Here is a 20,074-nt window from a genome sequence, read left to right as displayed (position 1 = left end):
GGGAGCAGCCGCGCAACTCCGAGGTGCCGCGGCGCGCGCCTGTCACTGAGGCGGCGAGTTGCAGTTGTCCGACACCCGGGGGGACGCACGCTCGCTGCTGCAATTGATTACGGGTAATTTCGCAGCCCCCACGTTTCGGTTACCTCATGAATACACTAAATTGTTTGGATAATATATCAGATCGTAATGGATGGTTTCTGTCCTTGTCCCCAATCAAGTAGGGGTTTAGCCAGTGAATCAACGGAAATGATTGGTCTTGCTTTCAGGAAACACACAATCAAAGACCCACACTTCCAGAAAAACTTTTGACAAGATTCATCCTGAATTGTTAGCACCATTAGCAGGCGTTATTAACTTTCCCTTTGCCTTTGACCCTCCGGCGCACAGAACTGGCTGGAGGGTGTCTCTGCACACTCGACAGCTAGGCTGGGGGCGGGGAGGGGCGGGGAGGGGACCCCTCACACGCCCTCCCTGCAGCCCCAGAAACAGGCGCCTGGGGAGAGAGGGGGGGTGGGCAGCCGAGGGAAGCAGCAAAAGTTTTCCCCAAAAGTGTCTCCCCCGCGCTCCAAAAAGCCCAGCCTCCGTCCCCAACAGCTCCTGCTTAACACACCTCGACGCCGCCAGCCATCTTAAGCGGCCACCTCTCTTCATTTACTTCCAGTTGGGTTTTTCATGCCTGCACCTCCAGCAGCCCTGAGGCAGCCCATTCAAAGGGCAGCTTTGTACTCGGAGAGTCCAGCAGGAGGGGGGGCGGAGAGGGCGCGGGAGCCGAGAAAATCTCCACTGTGAGATCGGCCTAAAAAAAAAAGTTTTCCCCTCGCTATTGCATTGTCTCTGCTACAATATCTTTGAGAAAAGCAACAGCCAGTAATCCAATAAGAGCATTGATTAGGCTACAATGATTCAATTCAAGCGCATGGCCTTGTGCAAGGAGCATGCTCCAGCCCTTCTCGTCACCTTGGCGGGGCAGAAGCCCTCTCCACGCTGCTCTCGCCATTCATTCCTTTATGGGAAATGCGGAGCAAAAGGAGTGAAAGATGGCAATTATCTAATTGGACTATTAACAAACAGTCCTCTGAGTGCGGCGGGCTGGCGTGGCTCCTGGGCGGGGGAAGGGCCGCGTTCCCCGGCCTCATTCACAAAGAGCGCAGGGCCGGGGTGGAAAGGGGATTTTTAAAGGGAGTCGGGGGGTGGGGGCGAGGGGAGAGGTGGGAGGTTTGGCTGAGAATTTTTCCACACAATTCCAGGAATGGGGGCGGAGGCGGGCGGGCGGGCAGGGGGAGGGGCGGGGCGGGGGTCGCGGCGAGCGGGAGGGGGCGAGGAGGGAGGGCGCGGGGCGCCCGGGTGTGCGCGGGGCTCCGGGCGGCCGGGCGCGCACCCCGCGCGCCCCTCCCGCCGCGCGGCCCCCAGCCCCGAGGGAGCCGCGGGACCCCTCCAGCCTCGGGGGTCGGAGGGGGCCGCGACGCCGGGCTCCGCGCGCTCCCCGCCTCCGGGGGCCCCTCCATCGCGTCTCCCCGGGCCTGGCGGGGGATCCCACCTGCGGCCGGGCTGGGAGAGCGCCTCGCGCGCGAGGCTGACCTTGGGCTTTCACTTTACCCGGTGGGGCTGGGGGTAGAGGAGCCAAAGCCTCTCCCCGCGGGGCAGCGGGTTTGGGGGTGCGCAGGTGGGTGCTGGGTCCGCCGTCCCCGCTGCGAGCGCGGCCTCCAAGCCCGACGCGCGCTGGAAAGTGCGTTTCCCCGGGCGGGTCGGCGGGGGCGAGAGCGAGCGCGCAGGGGTCGTGTCCCCGCGGCCACTCGACGCCGAGGCGCGGGGTGGGGGTGAGGCAAAACGCAGCCCACTCCTCAGCTACTGCCCGCGGCGCCCAAGGGCTCCAACGCCGGGACTGCAGCCTGGAGGCCCCGAGGGCTGCGCCCCCTCCAGGCCCGGCCGTCCAGAGGCGCCCCCTCGCGCTCTGGGCTTCCAGGACTGGGGGCGAGAGCGGCTCCCCGGATTCGCATCCTCCGGAGCAGTCCGAGCTGTGGGGTGACCCTTGCTTCCTGCAGAGCTCGGCCAGAGGCAGTTTCTGGGGCCTCTGCAGGTGGGGTGCTTGGGGGTCCCAAATCCCGGTCCACAGTCCCTTCCTGGCCCCTGCGGGGCGTGGGCGGTGTGAGACCCTCAGATGGCGGGCCCTAGTCAGGCCAGACCCCTACTGCTCTGGGCCCCATTTGCAGCTGGGTGTGGCGCGCCTTCCCCCCTTCAGGGGCCCTGCGGGGTGCAGAGAGTTCTGGACCACGCAGCACTGACAGGACACGGCCACCCGATCCCTGGAGGCGTCCTAGAAGTCCACGTTGACACCCGCAGCGCTGGATCAAAGGCCTGGAGGAAAAACTATAAAAGTTAAAATGTCCAACCCACACTTTCTATTTATTTATTCTTTTTAGGTGGAGGTAGGAAACCAGCCAGGCCAAGAACTGCTGCTCTTTAAAAATGACGCACCCATGGTCAGTGGTGTCCCCAGGCCAGGGCTGCTGTGCCCCACCCCAACCAGCACCCGGGACAAAGTCAGTTCTGGCCAAATCCCAAACACCAATTTGAAGCTGGGCCTGGAGATCCTCCTGCCTCTTATAGGGGATAACAGTGGCCTATTTTGTTAGTAGTGGGAAGAGTTTATTGGTGCTCCCTTGCTGGGTGCATAAACTCTCTTAATTTTCTTAATTCCTCTGTCATGGAGGCAGTGATAGAGTAAAATAACCCAGTTGCAAAGAGGTTCAATGCTTTGTCCAAACCATACAGTTGGTCAGAGCAGGATTTGAACTCTGTTCTGTCTGACTTCTAAATTCATACTCTTCCTTACCAACCCTGTGGGCTCTGCCCCCTTTTAATTCCAAGCCTATCCCTGTTTTGTGTTTTTGGAATCCTCTGGTGATCGTGTGGGTGTCAAACAGATAGACAGCAATAACCTGATGTTGATGCCAGGAATCCTGATTATGAGGCATCGATTTTAATGAATTTATCCAACAACATGAAATACAGATGGAAACAGGAAAATCTTGTTTCTGATAGGGCTGTTTATTGTTAGTCATGAACATTTTTTGGAGTTTATCACCCTCCTACATCAAACTGCCTTGGGGTGAGTAAAATGTCTTTTCCTGAGTCCCAAACCTACCGAATAATATGTCAGAGCAGTGTCCAGGGTTGTACGTTTCTAGTCACCCCACAAGTTAAAGTGGGAGAACTGAAGCTTTAAAGTTGGGGGGCTGAGCTTCCTGGTGTGCTGCTTCCCCCTTATAAAACACAAATGCTTTGGGAGAAGAGAAGAAAATGGAATGTCACCATGGGAAAACACCTCATTTATTATGTTTTTATTGAGGAACACTAGTTTACAATGTGAACTAGTGATTCACAGATACAGGCTCACACTTCTGCAGATGAGTATCACCACACCACACCCACCAAGGTGAGTTTGGGGATGTCAGGACCTGGGGCTGGGCCCGGGGTGGCCCTAAAGCATAGAGGTGTCCCCTCTGGAACTTCCAGGATAAACCCTTGACTAAGGGATGCTGTTGTCCTTTGTCACGACTCAGGGTTGGCAGTGGGGTCCAGTGACTGGTGGCCCACTGTGTTCCGAGCCCTTGAAGCAGCCAAACTCAAATTAAAAAGTCAACCCATAACCTGTTTTTACTTTTTGTGATGCATGGTTCACTTGCGCTCGTGTGTATGTGTGTGTGTGTGTGTGTGTGTGTGTGTGTGTGTGTGTGTGTGTGTCTGGATTAAAATTCTATGGGCATCCATCCAGAAAAAGCATGACAGGTTTCTGGGAGGACACAGTGGAGGATGAAAGCCCTGGAATGGAAATCTCAGAAAAGCAGCTGTTACTCCCAGAAAAACGAAAGCCGTGTGTCCATGCAGACAAGAGAGAACCCAGTCAATTATTCGGCTAAACTAGACAAGCTTGCCCTATGCAACACTCATGAGGACACAGGGCTGCTCAGGTAAAGAGTGTTTTGTTCTCTTGACTCGATTTGCCTCCCTCCCCAGTGCCCTTCCTGCCCCCACATCACTGTCTGCAGGTGCAGACAGACCCAGAATAGAACTGTAGAGCTGGAAGGATTTTTTAGAGATCATCTATTCCATAACATTCATTCGACTTGACAGATGAGGAAAATGAGCCTGGAGAGACAAAGCGACTTGTTAAGGATTAGACAACTAGTTAGTGGGGGCATCTGTGCTACTATCCTGGTCTTCTGCACTCCTACCACCATCCAGGCTTCCCACAACCTGAATAAGAAGATGAATGCTGTCTGCGGGACTGGGTGAAATGATGCCATATAAATTAACTAAGTCACAATCTGAACCGGGGGTGCTTTTCATATTGCCTGCCTCCGCCCTGTCACTGCAACAGAAAGCAGGATCAGACCTGGTACATGGGGCTCTCCTCTTCCATCCTCATTTTTTTCTTTATTTCAGAAATATATAGGAGGGGAAACCATGCTGGCAGGAAATCTGAGCTCCTCTTAGATTATGAGTGGCTTGGGGACAGCATAACTTAATGTCTGAGCCATCATTTTGTAGAGAACTGCATCAGAGAAGATGATATAACCAGAAATTAAGTTTCTGTAACAATGAATCAGGGCACCTAATAATAATGACTAATTAGAAATAAGAATACTTGGCATTTACATAGAGATTTTCATCCCAATCAAAGTTCTAAGCGGTGATAGAATTCATTCTCATCTAACTGTCATTAGCCCCATTTCACAGAAGGTAATCAGGACACTGGAGAAGCAATTGAATTAAGAACCCATGCTACATAGTCAAAGTAAAAATATAGCCATACCTCTGCATCTATATTCCCCGTCGTAGGTGAAGAACAGGAATTCACCAATGTGCTTATGGCCTGTTCTGAATTTTTCTGTCTACATTTCAAGTAAATAATCCCATTAGATTCTACCTTTCAACTTCGCATTTTGTACCCAGAAGTAAATTCCTTCATTTATTGTATATATTCTGTTAAAGAAACAAACAGATATAGAAAGACTTTATTGTAATGTGATAAACAGCTGGGATCAGCCAGGCTGCCTGTCCCGCATCCTGGCCCCGTGACTTACTAGATGGGTAGCTTTAGGCTGGTGACTGTGCTTCTCTGTGACTCAGTAGCCTATCTGCAAAATAGGTTATCCTAGTACTTCTAGAAATGTTATGTGACATGTGTAAGGAGCTCAGAACAGTGCTCGACACATATTGCCAAAAAATATTTATAGTTGGTGGCAAAGTTGATTGACTTCATACTGATTCAAGACTAGGTAACAGTAATAAACAGCTAGTATTTGTTAAGGACTTACTGACTACTGCTGTCTCATTTAGTTCTCCTAAGAACCCATTGAAAAAGGAACAATTATATATGCCTATTATGTTGGATTAAAAATGGCCATAATTTTTTTTTTTTTTTTGTCATTCCTGTCTTCAGGAAGTGAAGATGATGACCTTTTGCTCAGTTTGACTGGTTTTGTGACATGCTTCAATTAATGGAATGAGAGAGAAGTCCCCAGGGCCAGTTCTGGGGTTAGATCTTAAAGAACCATGGTAGTTTCTATTCTTGCTCTCTTAGAACCCAGTTGCCATGCTGCAGGAAGTCAGTCTAGACTGCTAGAGGAAGAGAGGCCATAAGGAAAACTGAGGTGCCTCAGTCCATATACAACTTCCACTTATGAGGGAGGCCATCTTGGACATTCCCACTGTGCTGAACTTCTGGCTGAATGCAAGCTTATAGGCGATCCGTACAATACCACATGAGGCAGGAATGAATCAGCTGTGTGGAACCCATTCAAAGAGTAGAATCTTGAAACCAATATATGGTTGTTATTGCTGTTTTAAGCTACTAAGCCTTGGCTAGGTTTGTTAAACAGCAATAGGCAACTGAAACAGCCCTATGTAGATAAGAAATGGAGGCTCAGAGAGGTTAAGCATCTTGCCCATGGTCTCACAGCTAAAAATTGTTACAGCCTGGATTCAGATTCCATGGTTCCTAGAGGATAAGCAAATTTCAAAGAAAATTCCTAAGTTCTAGACATTATGCAGTATCAGCTGGACAAATAAAAGACTTAGCATATCACTCCTAAAAGTGTTAAAACTAGAAATTGAACAAAGGCGGGTTTTGTTAAGATCTTCGTCCCACTTCTTGAAAATCCAGTGAGGCCACAGCCCTGGGAAGTGGGGAAAGTGCCCCGAATTTCTCTCTCTTTTTAAAAAACAAAGGTGTAAATAGATATGTTTTGTTCTTACTTTTAGGAAATCAGGGCTACATTAACAATCAAGGTGGTGAATGGAAAATGACAACAGGTAGTTGTTCAGCTCCGAAATTCTCCAGGTGAGGCATTCTGGGAGAAGGAAAATAAAGGTTTAGTACATTTTCTGGGTCACAAAGAACTTTGAGGTTTTCCAGGAAACCTAGCTTACAAATTTGTGTCTTTCTAACAGGAATACATTTGTGTTTCAAAGAGTCTTTAAACCCATCATTTTCTAAAATTCCTTACTGTCTGAAAAACTGCTGGGACCATTTATTTAACAAGCAGGAGGGGCCTCCCCCGTGGCGCAGCGGTTGAGCACTGGGTTGCTAGGCTGCCCACAGCCTCTGCAGCGCCAGTTCGATCCCTGGCCACCAGGGGCGGGTCCTGCATGGCGCGCAGACCCTCTGCTCCCTGCTCTGGCTCTGGTGAATTCTCTCACCTCCTGCGCTTCTGGCTGTGCCCAGTTCTTGTATAAATAAATGGATCTTTGAAAAAAAATTAAAAAAAAACCAAACCAAGCAGGTACTGACACCTATTCTACGCAAGTCTCTAAGAACTCTATCAAAACAAGGGTATGTTTTTATTTCACTGTGCAGGAACCCCGCCTGCTCAGAAGTCACTTATCCCATAAGTCCCACCCCATCCAGAGTGAACCATCACTGAAGTAGGATGAAGACCAGACCATCTAGCTATTAAAATGGACTGTAAGCTGCAACCTCGGTTCTTCTTCATAGGAGACCTTCACAGTCTATCCTTCAGAGTCTGTTTACTCTTATTTTAGACTTCGTTCTATCCATTCTAATTCCCCCATTTTCTAGCCTGCAGAAGAGTAGAGGCAGCAAATGGGAAGGGAAATTCTTGTTTGAGATAGGAACACTGATGATAGAGAGAATGTTCACTAACAGAAAATCTTGGAAAGAGAGAGGAAAAAAATGAACCAAGTAACTTAAAAATACGGCAATCTGGGGTGACTTTGCTTGGTAACTACAGCCTCGAAAGCTCTTGAAGATGTGAAAGCAATAGAATACAGTGTGACAACGGCTATTCAGGGAAATGACCCTCAAAAGATTAAATTGCATTTTTTGTTTATGAGAGTGGTGAGGCCCATAAAACCTTTGAGAAACATTTTAATATAAATAAACTCAGAAAAATTGCCTATGTGTCACATTATTCCTTTATCATAAGGGAGAAGTCACTGTAATTTTGAAAGGCAAAAATTATACCCATTTGGAAGCAGCACAATAGACATGGTCTTTCTTTCCTTCTCCATAAAACTGGTCTCAGCGAGATATTAAATATGGAATTCAGAGCAGACATGAGCCTATTTTTTGCCTCCAGGGGATTTGTGTCAGATGCCTTGCAACACAGACAGAAGCAGAAGGTGACCAGGACCCACACAGCAAAACCACTCATCCAGACAAGAAAAGAGGAAGGGGGTGTCTCTGCCTTAGTATTTGAAAAGGAGCAGGCGACAGTGGGCAGGCTGTTAGCTGCTCATGAGAGATGCTTGCTCGAAGAGTTTGCAAACCGCCCAGCTGTATCAGAAGGGGGAGTTGGAGTATGGGGGCCACTGATGACTGTCATTGGCCCCCAGAGCCCAACATGACCCAAAAAGAAGAGAGAAACACTCTCCAGGGAATGGAGCTGAGAAGCCTCAGCCACCCAGTGAGGTGGGGAATAATGGGGAATGATGTGTGAGCCAGAGGTGTTGGAATAAGGTGTGTTGAGTGACTCCTAACACCACTGCTTAGTACTTCTGCAGCACTTTCCTCTTAAAAAGCGCTTTACAAACATTAACTAATTAAAGCAGCATGACTTCTGCAAGGGAAAATTGAGCCTCTGTAATCTGTTTGCATTCTCTAAAAAAGCTAATAAAATCAAGGTATAATGTTCATGAAGAGGAGTTCGCAGACCGTAAATGGCTTTCTTGAGGGATTACGTGCCCAAGCGTGGTGTGGCCATTTGATGTGCTCAGAAGCAGTTGATGGCAAGGTCCATCTGGCCACCGCACCCCCATGGGGTGGAGGCTCTTTGTGTGCAGCAGCCTGGGTCTCTGTGGCTGGGTTCCCTCTTCTTAAGATTCTGTGAGGGGCATGGGGGGGGTGGTTTTCCTGTTGGTGCAAGGGGTTTAGATGCAACCTATGAAGCTATCTGCAGCCACCAGAGCACAAGTTTGATCCCCAGCCAGGGAGCTACCCACATGGCACAGCAGACCTCTCCTGTCTCCCCGCTGCTCCCCTCAGCAGTGTATTTCAGTCAGTCTGCCTGTTCTGTTCCCCACTCTGTCTCTGGTGAATCTTCTCATCCCCCACATCTCTGGCCTGTACCCCAGTTCTTGTATGCATAAATAAATAAATAAATCTCTAAAGAAAAAGATTCTGTGAGGGGCTCATTTGAGCCAGGGGCAGAAGGTTGAAGGAGGAAGGCTCCCCCATGGGCCACCCATGCTCTGTCCACCATCTTTACAGACGCAGCCTCATAAAAAGGAACGGGGTGCAGACCCCCTCCAGGTGCCCTGCACTGTCCAGAGCTCAAATGCCTGATGCCAAGTGGGACCTTCAGCCCCCCTTCAAATATTTGGTTGCTGCCACCCAATATACATATGAATATAATATGCAGGCTTGAGAGTCTACAGCACTTTTTCTTACTGCATGCGTCATCTGGATGAGTTACTGAGCCTGTTATACATTACACCATGTTTTTCTATAAGTAAAAGAAAGATGTTGTTCCTCTTGGTAAAGACACAGGAGGCCATGGGATGGAAATGCATGGACAAACCCTGCGGTGTGTGAGAGAAGGATGGGTAGGATTCTGCATGCCACCGCCCCTGACTTTGACCCTAACCATAAGCAGCAGATCACAATGCTGGCTGCCATTCAACCTGCCCATCCTGTAATGGCTGGAAACCCCAGTGATCCACAGGAGAACTTATGTGGGGTTATAGCTGTAGGAAAAGAGGAAGAAAATCAGACCAGGGGTCAGGAGGCTGTCTCACTGGTTCCCCCGGGTCACTAAAAAGCTCAGTGACTTAGACCAGACCATACTCCACGTGGTCTTCACTCTCTTTTTTTTCCTGAAGGAGGAGTAGGATGGGTTCAGTGAGCCCACAGGAGCTGGTGATCCCAGCTCTAACACTCTCATTCTGGCCCAGAGACTACTGGGACTGCTGCTGGGTGTTTAGACCAGACCCCAATAAAAACACATTACGTCAAAGAGAAGCCTGACATGGAGTATTTACCAATATGCTACAGTGAATTAGTGTAAAGCCGAGGTCGAAAACTTGAACCAAGCCCAGCCTGTGGTTTTGAGTTTTGTTTGATCCACATTGAATTTTTTTAGTCAATTGGAGTTTATTTCCAATGTTTCAAAATAAGAGGATTTCGCCCTAACTTCCCACCTTCATGCACATGACCTTCTTAGACCTGGAGGCCTCTAAGGCAATGCTGTAGGGAAGGGGGCTCTGGATGCCTCTATCAAGCCACGTTGACCAGAAGTTGGGGCACGCTGTTGCCATTCCTCCAGGAGCTGAAAGTGGGAGAAGCCCAGCGTTGGTTTGGGGTTCTCACTGCTTGCTTTTCCTGAAAAAAAATATCTGATAAAACTGCTCATTGGAGTTTGCACCATGAATGGAGTACTTAGAATCCCAATCCCTTCGGAGAAGCCGTATAGAGGAGAAGCCTTCTTCCTCCACAATGCAGAGACCCAGTCACCCCGAGGCCAGGGAAGGTGAGCTGGCAGTGACAGGCACGTGGTGAATACTATGAGAACAACCACATCCACCCAGTGGGCTGGGGTGGGCTTTCTTATCCATCCTCCTGCCCCCTGGGCCCTTGTATGGATAAAGAAACTGAGGTCCCAGGACCTTTGGAAGCAGAGAGAGAGTCAGACGACCAGTGCACTCTCCTGTGTCCCCTCTCCTGCACCCAGAGTTTGTGACAGAGACTGGAAGCTGATATTCACGGGATGATGAGCAGTGAGATAACTTGAGGAGTTATGCAGCTTCCATGGATGCAAAAGCCAGTTCCTCCACTCTGCGCAAAGAGTAAAGAAAAAAGATAAATGCAGTGAGTGAACAGAAGGCTCAAGACCCTCACCCAGCTTCAGTTCTGTGGAAAAGGAAGACTTAAAATGATTAAAAAAAAAAAAAGACAAACAAAAAGGATTCTAGCTGCCTGCAGAGATTATCTTCCTTGAAAGTGAATTGAACAGTCTCAAAATCCTCTTTACACAGCAAATGTTTGCATCTATAAAGGGAGGCACAGGCTAGCAGACTTGGGATCATAGAACTTGGTGGCTGAAGAACAAAAAGATCCTTCTGCACCAGCACATTCACTCTGGTGGATGTTTGGAGGACAGGAGAAGCAGAATGTGCTGCCAGACAGAGACAGAGCTAGGTGTGGAGAGAAGTGACAGTCACGCCTGCTGATGGTGGGAGAGCAGGACTTGTTAGCAAAGCTGAGAAGGCCAGCGAAGGGAAAGGAATCAGCAGCAATGCAAAGCATGCACAGAATGTCTGCTGGTTTCTCCAGCAGAAGCTGGTGTTTGTGTACATGTTAAAATGGAACTCTGCTCTACAGGCTCTCTGCCCTGCTGTTTGTTAAACACATCACATCGTCCTTCCTCCTAATCTGCCTGCCCCAGAGAATCTTTGCTCCCTCCTCTGGCCCCTTGCATACTCCTCCCACCTCTTTCCCCAGGTGACATTTGCCTTACACATCTCCCACATGGGAATTTTAAAATGTTGCATCATTGCTGTCATTCACTAAGTTAACTGAACCTGCTGTTACTTGTACAAATAGCTAGCACTAATAGAACATCGTCAGGGCCTGACATGTAGCAATTCATTTCATCTTTGACAAGAATCTATGAGGCAAGAACTATTATTAGCTCCATTTTATAGATGAGAAAACTAAGGTACATTGACAATCCCAAAGCCAGCCAGACTGTCAGGGATGGTGTGGACACAGCCAGCTAGGGCTGTCATTACTGAACACTGAAGTCTGAATGGCTTCCACAGCAGAACTCTATTTTCTCACAGTGCTAGAAGTCTGAGATCAGCTATTGTCAAGGTGGGTTCTCAAGGTCTGACTTGTAGACAGACAGTCCTTAGCTGTACCCTAGCATGGCCTTTCCTCTGTGCTCACACAGAAAGATGGAAAAAAGCCAGCATCTCTTCCCCTTCTTATAAGATACCAATCCTGTCTGGTCAGGCCGCCCCCCCTCCCCCCCATATCACCTTATTTAACCTTAATTACCTTCCTAAAGGACCTGTCTCCTAACACAGTCACACTGAGGGTTCAGGCTTCAGGGGACACTATTCAGTCCATGTAGTGTTATAGGATTTCTCCCCATTCCTTGTCTTACTGACTGAGCACATACCAATGGTCAGCTGCTCTGTTAAATGGCCAAAGATGCAGAGGGGAAGGCAAACAAAGGCCGTGCTAGTTAGACTTCAAGCTCCCTGAAGCCTAGCGGAAGAAGAGGGCAACAGATGAGGACCTGGTAAACGCGTTAGTCAACGAGATCGTTTCAGACAGCGTAAGTGCTATGAGGAAACGTAGGTGGGTATTTTATTTTAGTCAAGCTCTTGTGAACCAGGGCAAGTTTCCCAGGCACAAGAGAGACAAGTGCAAAGATCCTGAGACAGGAAGGCAGGGGGTATTGGTGGAGCAGAAGGAAGGCTGCCATGGCTGAGCTGGGAGAGAGTAGGAGGAGAGGAATTTGGGAAGGAGGGCAGGGCCCAGATCACAGAGACCTTCGCAGGTGCTGGGAGGGGGTTGTGCATTTTTTTGTGGGAGCTGTGGACAGTCAGTGAGGGCTTGTATTCTGAGGAATGCTTTTAGAAGACTCTTTAATGCTGCAGGGAATGACTCACTGGTGTCTAAGCATGCAAGCTGGGGCCCCATCAACAAGGCTCCTCAGTGGTTGACCCAGCAAATATCTACAAGGATCTACCTGGCAGGTCATGTGCTAGAACCTGCTGTCAGCTTGGTTTGGAGACTCCTGCGTGGGAGGAGAGAGCTGAGACATGGTAGACTCAGCCCACAATGCTTCCAGTCTTCCACACCAAATGAATCAACACATCCCTGATGGCTGAACTTTGTAGATCAGGCAACAAGAGGGGAGAGTTCAGAAGAAAGGGGGGCTGAATGAGGAGAGCTGGCATGTGGAGCATGTGGAACGTGGTTTCTCTGAGGCTGTGGGACTCACCCAGGCATTAAAGGAAGGACATGGGAGCAAAGGGGGTGCTTTCCATGCAGGAGTATGAGGCGGGACAGGTCTGCTGCGCCATGTGGCAGCTCCCTGGCCAGCCTGGGGATGGAACTGGTTCTGCAGAGTCTGCAGACAGCTTCACAGTGTTGTGTCTTAACTCCTTGCACCACCAGAGTGGGCTGATTCTTGACAGGAATTTCCTTCCTCAGGCCTCAGTCTTCTTATCTGTCACATGAAACTTGACTGAATAACTAGTGTCTTTTGTGTGTATGTAGTAATATTTAACATTGATACCATAATTCATAAAAATGAGGTAATTATCACAGCTCAACATAAAATACAGAGCAACTGACATAATTGAAGGTCCTTTCCATTGTCCTTCTCTTCCAGATGAAACCTCACTACCAGGCTATTGAATTTGGCATTTGTCATCTCTAGTGTCCTCTTAAAGTTTAATAAGTTTAATATTTCCCCACATCTGGTGATGTAACAATGCCTCTCACCTTTTTTTTTTTTTTTTTTTTTTTTGATAATTGATTTGTAGTTGCCAGAAAGCTTCCATGTGGACATCTCATCTGATTTTCACCGGCCCCCAATGAGGGGGGACTGACCCTGGAGAGGTACCTCCACTTTTCAGTTGAGCAAAATGGAGTTCAGAGTAGGCTACGCCACAGCACGAGGGTCATCCCCTTGCATGCCTGACTTCTCTTGTTAGTTATCTTTTCATGCACGTTTGTACCCACAACTGAGTTCTAAGTTCCTGAGAGCGGAAGTTTCTTCCCTGAAGCTGCCACCAGCATGGTGGGGTTAAAGGGTTCAGGCTTCATGGAAAGAAACAGTGATGAAAGGAAAGCAGCCCCAATGATGGGAAGCTTCTAAAGCCACAGGTAATGCAGGATAACAGAGGTAGGAACTGGACCTAAAGAGATGCACAGGAGAAATGATGCTCAAGAAAGAGCTTAATTGATCATAACCCAAAATAGAGCTTGGTCGGCACAATTTTACTCTGACAAGCCCAACCCCTGATGTCTGAAAAGCAAAATAAATGCACTTTCCTATCTGAACAACCACAAGTCTCCTGTGAGGTAGGAGTTAAACACGTGACTGCAACAGCTGCAGAGTGGACATTGTTTGTTGTGATAGGTTAGGACCAGGAAAGAACTATAGAGCTGGATCTTGGATGGACAGTGCCATTCATTTCACGCACAAGTCATGGTGATGGTCACTAATGTGGAGGGCTGAGCACTTTAGCTGCATCTTGTCAATTAAGTTTTCTAACCAAGAATAGAGCACTATTAACTTCCGTTCCCTTTCTTCTTAGAGTTAAGACAGCAGTAGCTCAGAGTGGTTAGCAGCTTGCTCGGAGAGAGAAAATGGAGGAGTCAGTATTCAGATACCGGTCTGTCTGCCTCCGGAAACCCAGCTTTAAAGTATTTTGCAAAGTCATCTGCTCCCCTAGCTCTCTTGCCCGCCGACAGCACCTGGTCCCTGAACTGGTTTTCCACTAGTCAAGTGTGGTAGGTCTACCCAGACCCAGCCACTGGGACAGCTGGAAATGATGACTCTTCATTATCATCTCAGAGCAAAGCAAATCAGCATATGACCTTGGCCTCATTAGCATGAGGTTTAATCTCCTCAGGTACCCAGTCTTGGCCAATTATACTTTTATTATAAGCAGCTGTTACATTTGTGCCTCCCAGGTTCTTCGGAGCTAAACGCGAGTAAGAAGTGATAGCAGCTACTGGGGTGATGCTGTCAATTAGCTTGCCTCAAGTCCAAGGGCAAAATGTACTCTTTAGTGTCCTACTGACTCTATAGCTCCAGGAAAATAAGTTTTTCTGCCACTAGAACTGCCTCAAGCTACATAAGATTTTCCAGGTGAAAACACTTGGGGCTGAGGTCCCTGGAGGTGCAGGTAAAGAGAGAGATGCTTATGGCAGGTTGGTTTCTTTCTCTTGTGTGGGCTTGTTCTATTTTTATGGAAGATCTCAAGCATGATGCTTGAGGAGTCATAGCTCCAAGGAGTCAATGTTCCTCCACATTGGTCACGAATGTTAGAAATCTTGACATATAACATTCATATGGATGGGTCTTTGTAATAAAATAACATATTGTGTATTTTAAATATTATATGAAAAAACAATAGACATGTGAAATTTACTTATGTTTTAAAAGAAAGGAAACACTATAGCCCAGTGGAAAGTAACTGAGATCTAACATTTTAGAATTTGATATTCAACAGTGCACTGTTATAACTTTTTAGGGTTTGCTATTTAATAATACAAAACAAACAAAAAAATAAGACAGCTATAAGTAAATCCTATTTAGCTCATTTAAATGATAGAGCTCGTGCTGTTTGAGTAAACCCTCTCCCCCTAGCCATGGTGTGATGTTCTTGATTGCGAATCGAGTTTCTGAGCGATTTCTTAGAGAATGAAATTACAAAACACAAGAAAACAGATTTTTAAAAAAATTGTCGCCAGGTATCCCTGCTGGATATCAAGTGTCTGGGTCAGAAACTCAGTTGGAAACTCTGCTTAAGGAAGAACAGGACAAATCCCCCTTGCCTGGGAGGCCAAACAGAGCATTGTTTTAGTTCTGTGGGAGATAATGACAATGGAATAGAACATTGTCTTGGGGTAATGGTCTCCTGCTGGTGGGGAAATGCTGAGGTAAAACCGAAGTGCTCGGCAAAACAAACAACGGGCTGAACTGCTACTTCTGTTTAAGAGCAAAAACTTGATGCTGGATCAGCAGCTTCCATTCTGTTATGAAGTCTCACATTTGGGGGGTGCTCTGGAATGGGGTAGCGCTGGACGGGGGGCAGGGTACAGAGAATAACTGATCTATAGGCTCCTCTGTTGCTGAACTGCTGGCTCCAGAGATGGGCTTTGGGGACCATTTTGGATGTCACCAGCAGCTGGATGAAACAGGCTGTCCATAAAAAATGCACGCTTCAGTCCCAGCAGAGTCTCCTCCCTGCGGTCAGATTCCACCCTGGCCACACGTATAATGACTGCTGATCACACTGATATATGTTGTATCAGTATCTGCTGCATGTGTTGAAGAGAAAATCTTTATTTTTTTAAGTATTCCTTGGGAACGCCTGGAGAATGAAACCAGTAAGCTGTTCTTTGGATGCAGGAAGTCAGGACCTTCCTGTTTGCTTTTTTTTCCTTGGAAAATAATCTTAACTGTAGAGATTCTCTAATGTGTCTCTTAAAACCTAATTTAAATCAGATAACAATGGAAACAATAAACACTGAAATCGTGATGATCAAGAATGTGAAATTTTGGAAATTAACAACTATCCTTTCTACATCTGAAACAAAAAAGAAATGAATTTTCGGGAGGAGGGTCGTCCTTCAATCCACTGAGGCTTTTGTGGAACACACAGCTCGCACTGTACCACACAGATGGAAAATAGTCCGAATGCAAGCTGGCAGTATTCTTTCATTCCACAAACTTCTACACTCTCCATTAAAGCTGCACAATCTCCATTAAAGCATGGCATTCAAAAGTTGAGGTTCAATTCATCTTTGCTGTTAATGAGACATTTTACAAGGGTATTTTCTTTCTTGGGAAAAATTTTTGAATTGGGTAAAACAAATGAGAAGTGGATATTTAAAAAAAAAAAAAAACAACACCAACTCCTGCTTGGACTGGTAATTGATTTGCTTAGAATTCTCTGGGCAAACATTTCATTTCCTGATAACTGCTATTTCTCCTCCCATTCCAAATTCTCTCTCCTTGGGGCTGACACAGGACAGGGAAATACTCATTTGTGCTGCTGGAGTTCCCTTCATGCATTTCAACAAGAGAATTATTCCATATCCACTGTCAGGGTGTAGCTCTAACTTTTTCTTTTCCTCTAAGATCGGCTTTTTCTACAAAGGATGCCAGATAGATTGTTACTGATAGGAACTGGGCATTTGGGTAGAGACAGGCAACTTTTGATGGTTTTGCACAGCCACTGTATGTGTTGTTTTATGATGTCGCTAGCAGAAAAGGGTTCTTCCTGACCTGAACACCTCTTGGAGGGTAGCAATTTCTATTTTATTAGAGTAATTAATCTGGTGTTTCTAATTTAAAGGTACTTGTTGGAAAACAACCCCCTCAGTGATGAGATGTTTTTGCCCTCAATTACCTGTAGGTGACTATCTTATTTTTCTCCCTCACCTTTCTGGGTTGACAAGAGCTTCTTGGTTAACCACTGCTCCAGTGGCTGATAAAAGGCATCAGTTAATTTTGAAGGTGTTTTGGAAATGTGCAAATGTAAACTGCTACCCCAGAAGCCTCAAATGATCCAGAGAATAAATGGGAAGAATAATAAGCAAGGAGAGTCAGTGTGAAGTGCAGGAATAGAGTTAAGGAGGGAAAAAAAATAAAAATTGTGTAGGACCAGAAAAACTTTAATTTGAAGACCTAGTTGCTAAAGAACAAAATGAAAGTATAAGGATTTGGATTAGGCAGACACAGTTCAAGTTGTCGTTAACAATACAGGGAGAAACCAAAGCAAATGGCTTTGCAGTAAGTTCCCAGGTACTAGCCAGAGCTGGCCACGCAGAGCCAGTCTTGGAGAAGGGATGATAGTAATAAAGATGAAGGTGCATATGGACAGTCTCCATCTCTGCACTTTCTTTTCCCCCATGTCTGAGTGCTTCAGGCAAAATGAGTCTGTTTTGCATTTTTGTCTTCATTTTCTATGAATCTGGCCAGAGTTTTTGCATCTCCTTCATCTTGTTAGCATGCCTGGAATATCAGCTGGGTATTAACCTGATCTCCTGCCCGAGGCCCTGAGCACGGTGATTGGGGTGGTTGGGGTGGTGCCTAACCTGCACCTGTTCTGGACTTGCATAAAGCAGAGTTCTCTAGGACGACCCTGCATAACAAGAGGAAGGTCCAGCTCAAAGAATTTGGCAGGAAGATTGGCGACTGTGAAGGTTATGCATCAACTCCTATTTTTAAGAGTCCCTGAAATAATGTGCTTAGTGTGAAAATTCCCTGAGAAAAAGTTCGTGGGCCTTTATTTAAAAGTTTCAGGAAAGTCTATTTGGTAAGAGTAGAAGGTTTTCAACTTCAGAAACTATTTCTTTAAGAGAAACTAATTTCAGTCGCTTTAATACACACTTTAAAGGCAATTGAGGATAACTGTAGCCCTCCGGAGGGCTAAGGCTACCCTGAACTTTCTGAGTTGAAACATACATCCTTGTAGACAGGAAAAGGCCTCTCAACAATTTTGAAAAATATTAAAAATATGGAGGCAATTGTAAAATCACTTTCACCTTTTCATGACTGGCTCCAAATTGCATGTCTAGGGTTACAGATTTTCTCAAACAGCTTCATGTTCTTTGGCTGTAATTCCAGGCTGCTATTGCACTCTTTTGAAAGGTAGGGGACTATCTCTGCCCTCTCTTCCTCCTGTTGTTTAAATCTCCCAAGAAAACGTCAAAAATGAAGTCAGGGGGAAGGGAACCAGGAGGGAGAGTATTCAAAGCACTGAAACCCCCCCCCATGAGAAAAAAATGAAGTTGATAATAGTTGGGGTTACCTCCCAGCTCCATGTCCTCCATCTGCGCAATGGGCTAACAGCCCTGGAGTGGAGATGTCTGAGGATGTAGCAAGAACTGCTCAGCCGCCGCAGAGAGGCCAAGAGCGCAGCCAGCTACCGCCTGACCGAGCGTATCTGAAGCCTCCTGGCCTCTCTGATGGGGAAGCCGGTCCAAAGGCACCTGGTGTCGATTTGCCTGCTAGGCGCGAGAGAACGCGCACATAGCTCTGCGCTGTGCTGATATTTTCGGTCTATTGGCTTTCTGGGGGTTGTTTGGGGGGTTCCTCTGATAAACTGAGCAAGGGTGGGGGCGGGGGTAAAGGTGGGAGGAAAGGAGTTGGCCAAGGAAAGGCGAGGAAGAGAGAAAAGCAGGGGGTGGACATCTTAGGATGGAAAGGAAACGCGGAGGCGGAGAACCCCGCCAGCCTCGGGGTGAGGAGACGCCCGGCAGCCCAGGCCTCGTCGGGAGCCCCAGGGCCGCGTCGGGCTGTGCTTGAGGGCGCCACGGAGCCCCGGCCGGAGAGCCACCGCGCGCCGCAGCCAGACTAGGTACCTTCACCCCGGCGCGGACCACGGCCTCCGCCTTCGGGGGCGCACCCCCGAGCCCGGAGCCCCGGTGGCCGCGGCGGGGAGGCAGGACCCCCCGGGCGCGGAAGCCCCCGGGACGCCGCGTCCTGCCCGGCTCGCGCGGCCGCGGATCCGCACCCTGCAGCGCCCAGCCGCGGCGGGGGCAGCCGGGGGCCGGGGCTCGCCAGGCCGGGTGGGGTGGGCGCGCTTTCTTGGGGTGGCATTTGCAGGAGGGGAGGAGACAGCGCCCCCGGAGCCCCCAGAGCCGAGCGGGCCGGGCCGGGCTGCAGGCTGGGGGTGAGGGTGCGGGTCGGGCGGCGCGCCCCCTGCCCCGCGCGGGCCTGCCGGGCCCCTCGGTCCCCGCGGCCCTTCTCGCGGCGGGAGGCGCCCCGCGGGCCCGGGGTGCGGCGTCTCCCGGGGCCGGCGCCGATCGCCACCCGGGACTCGGGAGACGAGCCCAGAGGGAGGCGGGCTGCGCGCCTCGACCGTGTCTGCGCCCAGAGTCGGGGCGCAGGAGGTGCGCCTGGGCCCGGGGTCCCCGCCTGTGCCGCCACCCCCCGCCGCGTCCAGGCCCGCCTCGGGCCGCGAGGATGCAGGCCGGGCGCGCCCCCGAAGCCAGAATCCGGAGGCGCCTTCTCGCCCTTTCTTCCCGGCCGGGGCCCGACACGCCCGCAACCCCGCGAGGGAAGGTGCAGAGAAGAGAAAACAGGCCGAGTTTTCCCGCCCGCGGGAGCAACCCCGGGAGGAGCAACCCCGCGGCGCCCCAGGACCCGGGGGGCCCTCGCGCAGCGCGGGGCGGGGGCGGGCGCGGGGACGGGCATCCTGACCCGTGCAGGGCTCCTTAGGGCGTCTTGGCTTTGTGCAGGGCAGCCGTCTCCTCTCGCTTGCGCCCGAAGGCGACCCTGGGGTACCCGGGGAGCCCCGTCCAGCCGTGGCTCGAGATCCCGGGCGAGGAGGCAGAACCTTCTGATGCAGCAGAACAACCCGGCGGCGTCAAGGAGAATAAAGACACGGCAAAGACAGGGGGTCTGGGCCTAAACTTAATTCAAGGACGGTTCTAAGGATCTCGAATTGTCCAGTTGGCCTTTTTGCTTCAATTTAAAATATGAGTCTGTTTCTCAGTGGCGCAGAGGGGCTAAAAAGGGTCGGGTCACCCCAGTTTGCCTGTCCCCCCTCGGTTCTCCTGCAGCTGTCCCAGCGGTGTCCGCACGAACTGTTTTCTCCTGTAAAACCCTTGTGATACCACCGGATACTTCTACTGGGTTGTGGCTCTAATCAAGGAAGGTCGGCGGTGGAGCCTGGATGTGCGGTGGGTGATTACCCCGAGGACATTTGCCACAAGACGGTAGCTCAGAGAGGCAGCGCCCACGTACCCCCGTGTCGTCAGCTTGTAGTTCACTTTCTCCTAAGATTATGACAAAAATAATCATAACAATAAGAGCCAGGACACAAATAGCTCTTGAGAAGTCGTTGGTAA

The sequence above is a fragment of the Talpa occidentalis genome, unplaced genomic scaffold, assembly GCF_014898055.3.
Source record: "Talpa occidentalis isolate TD23 unplaced genomic scaffold, MPIMG_talOcc4v2.1 talOcc4.8, whole genome shotgun sequence".
Lineage (NCBI taxonomy): Eukaryota > Metazoa > Chordata > Mammalia > Eulipotyphla > Talpidae > Talpa > Talpa occidentalis.
Note: the sequence above shows the minus strand (reverse complement) of the source record.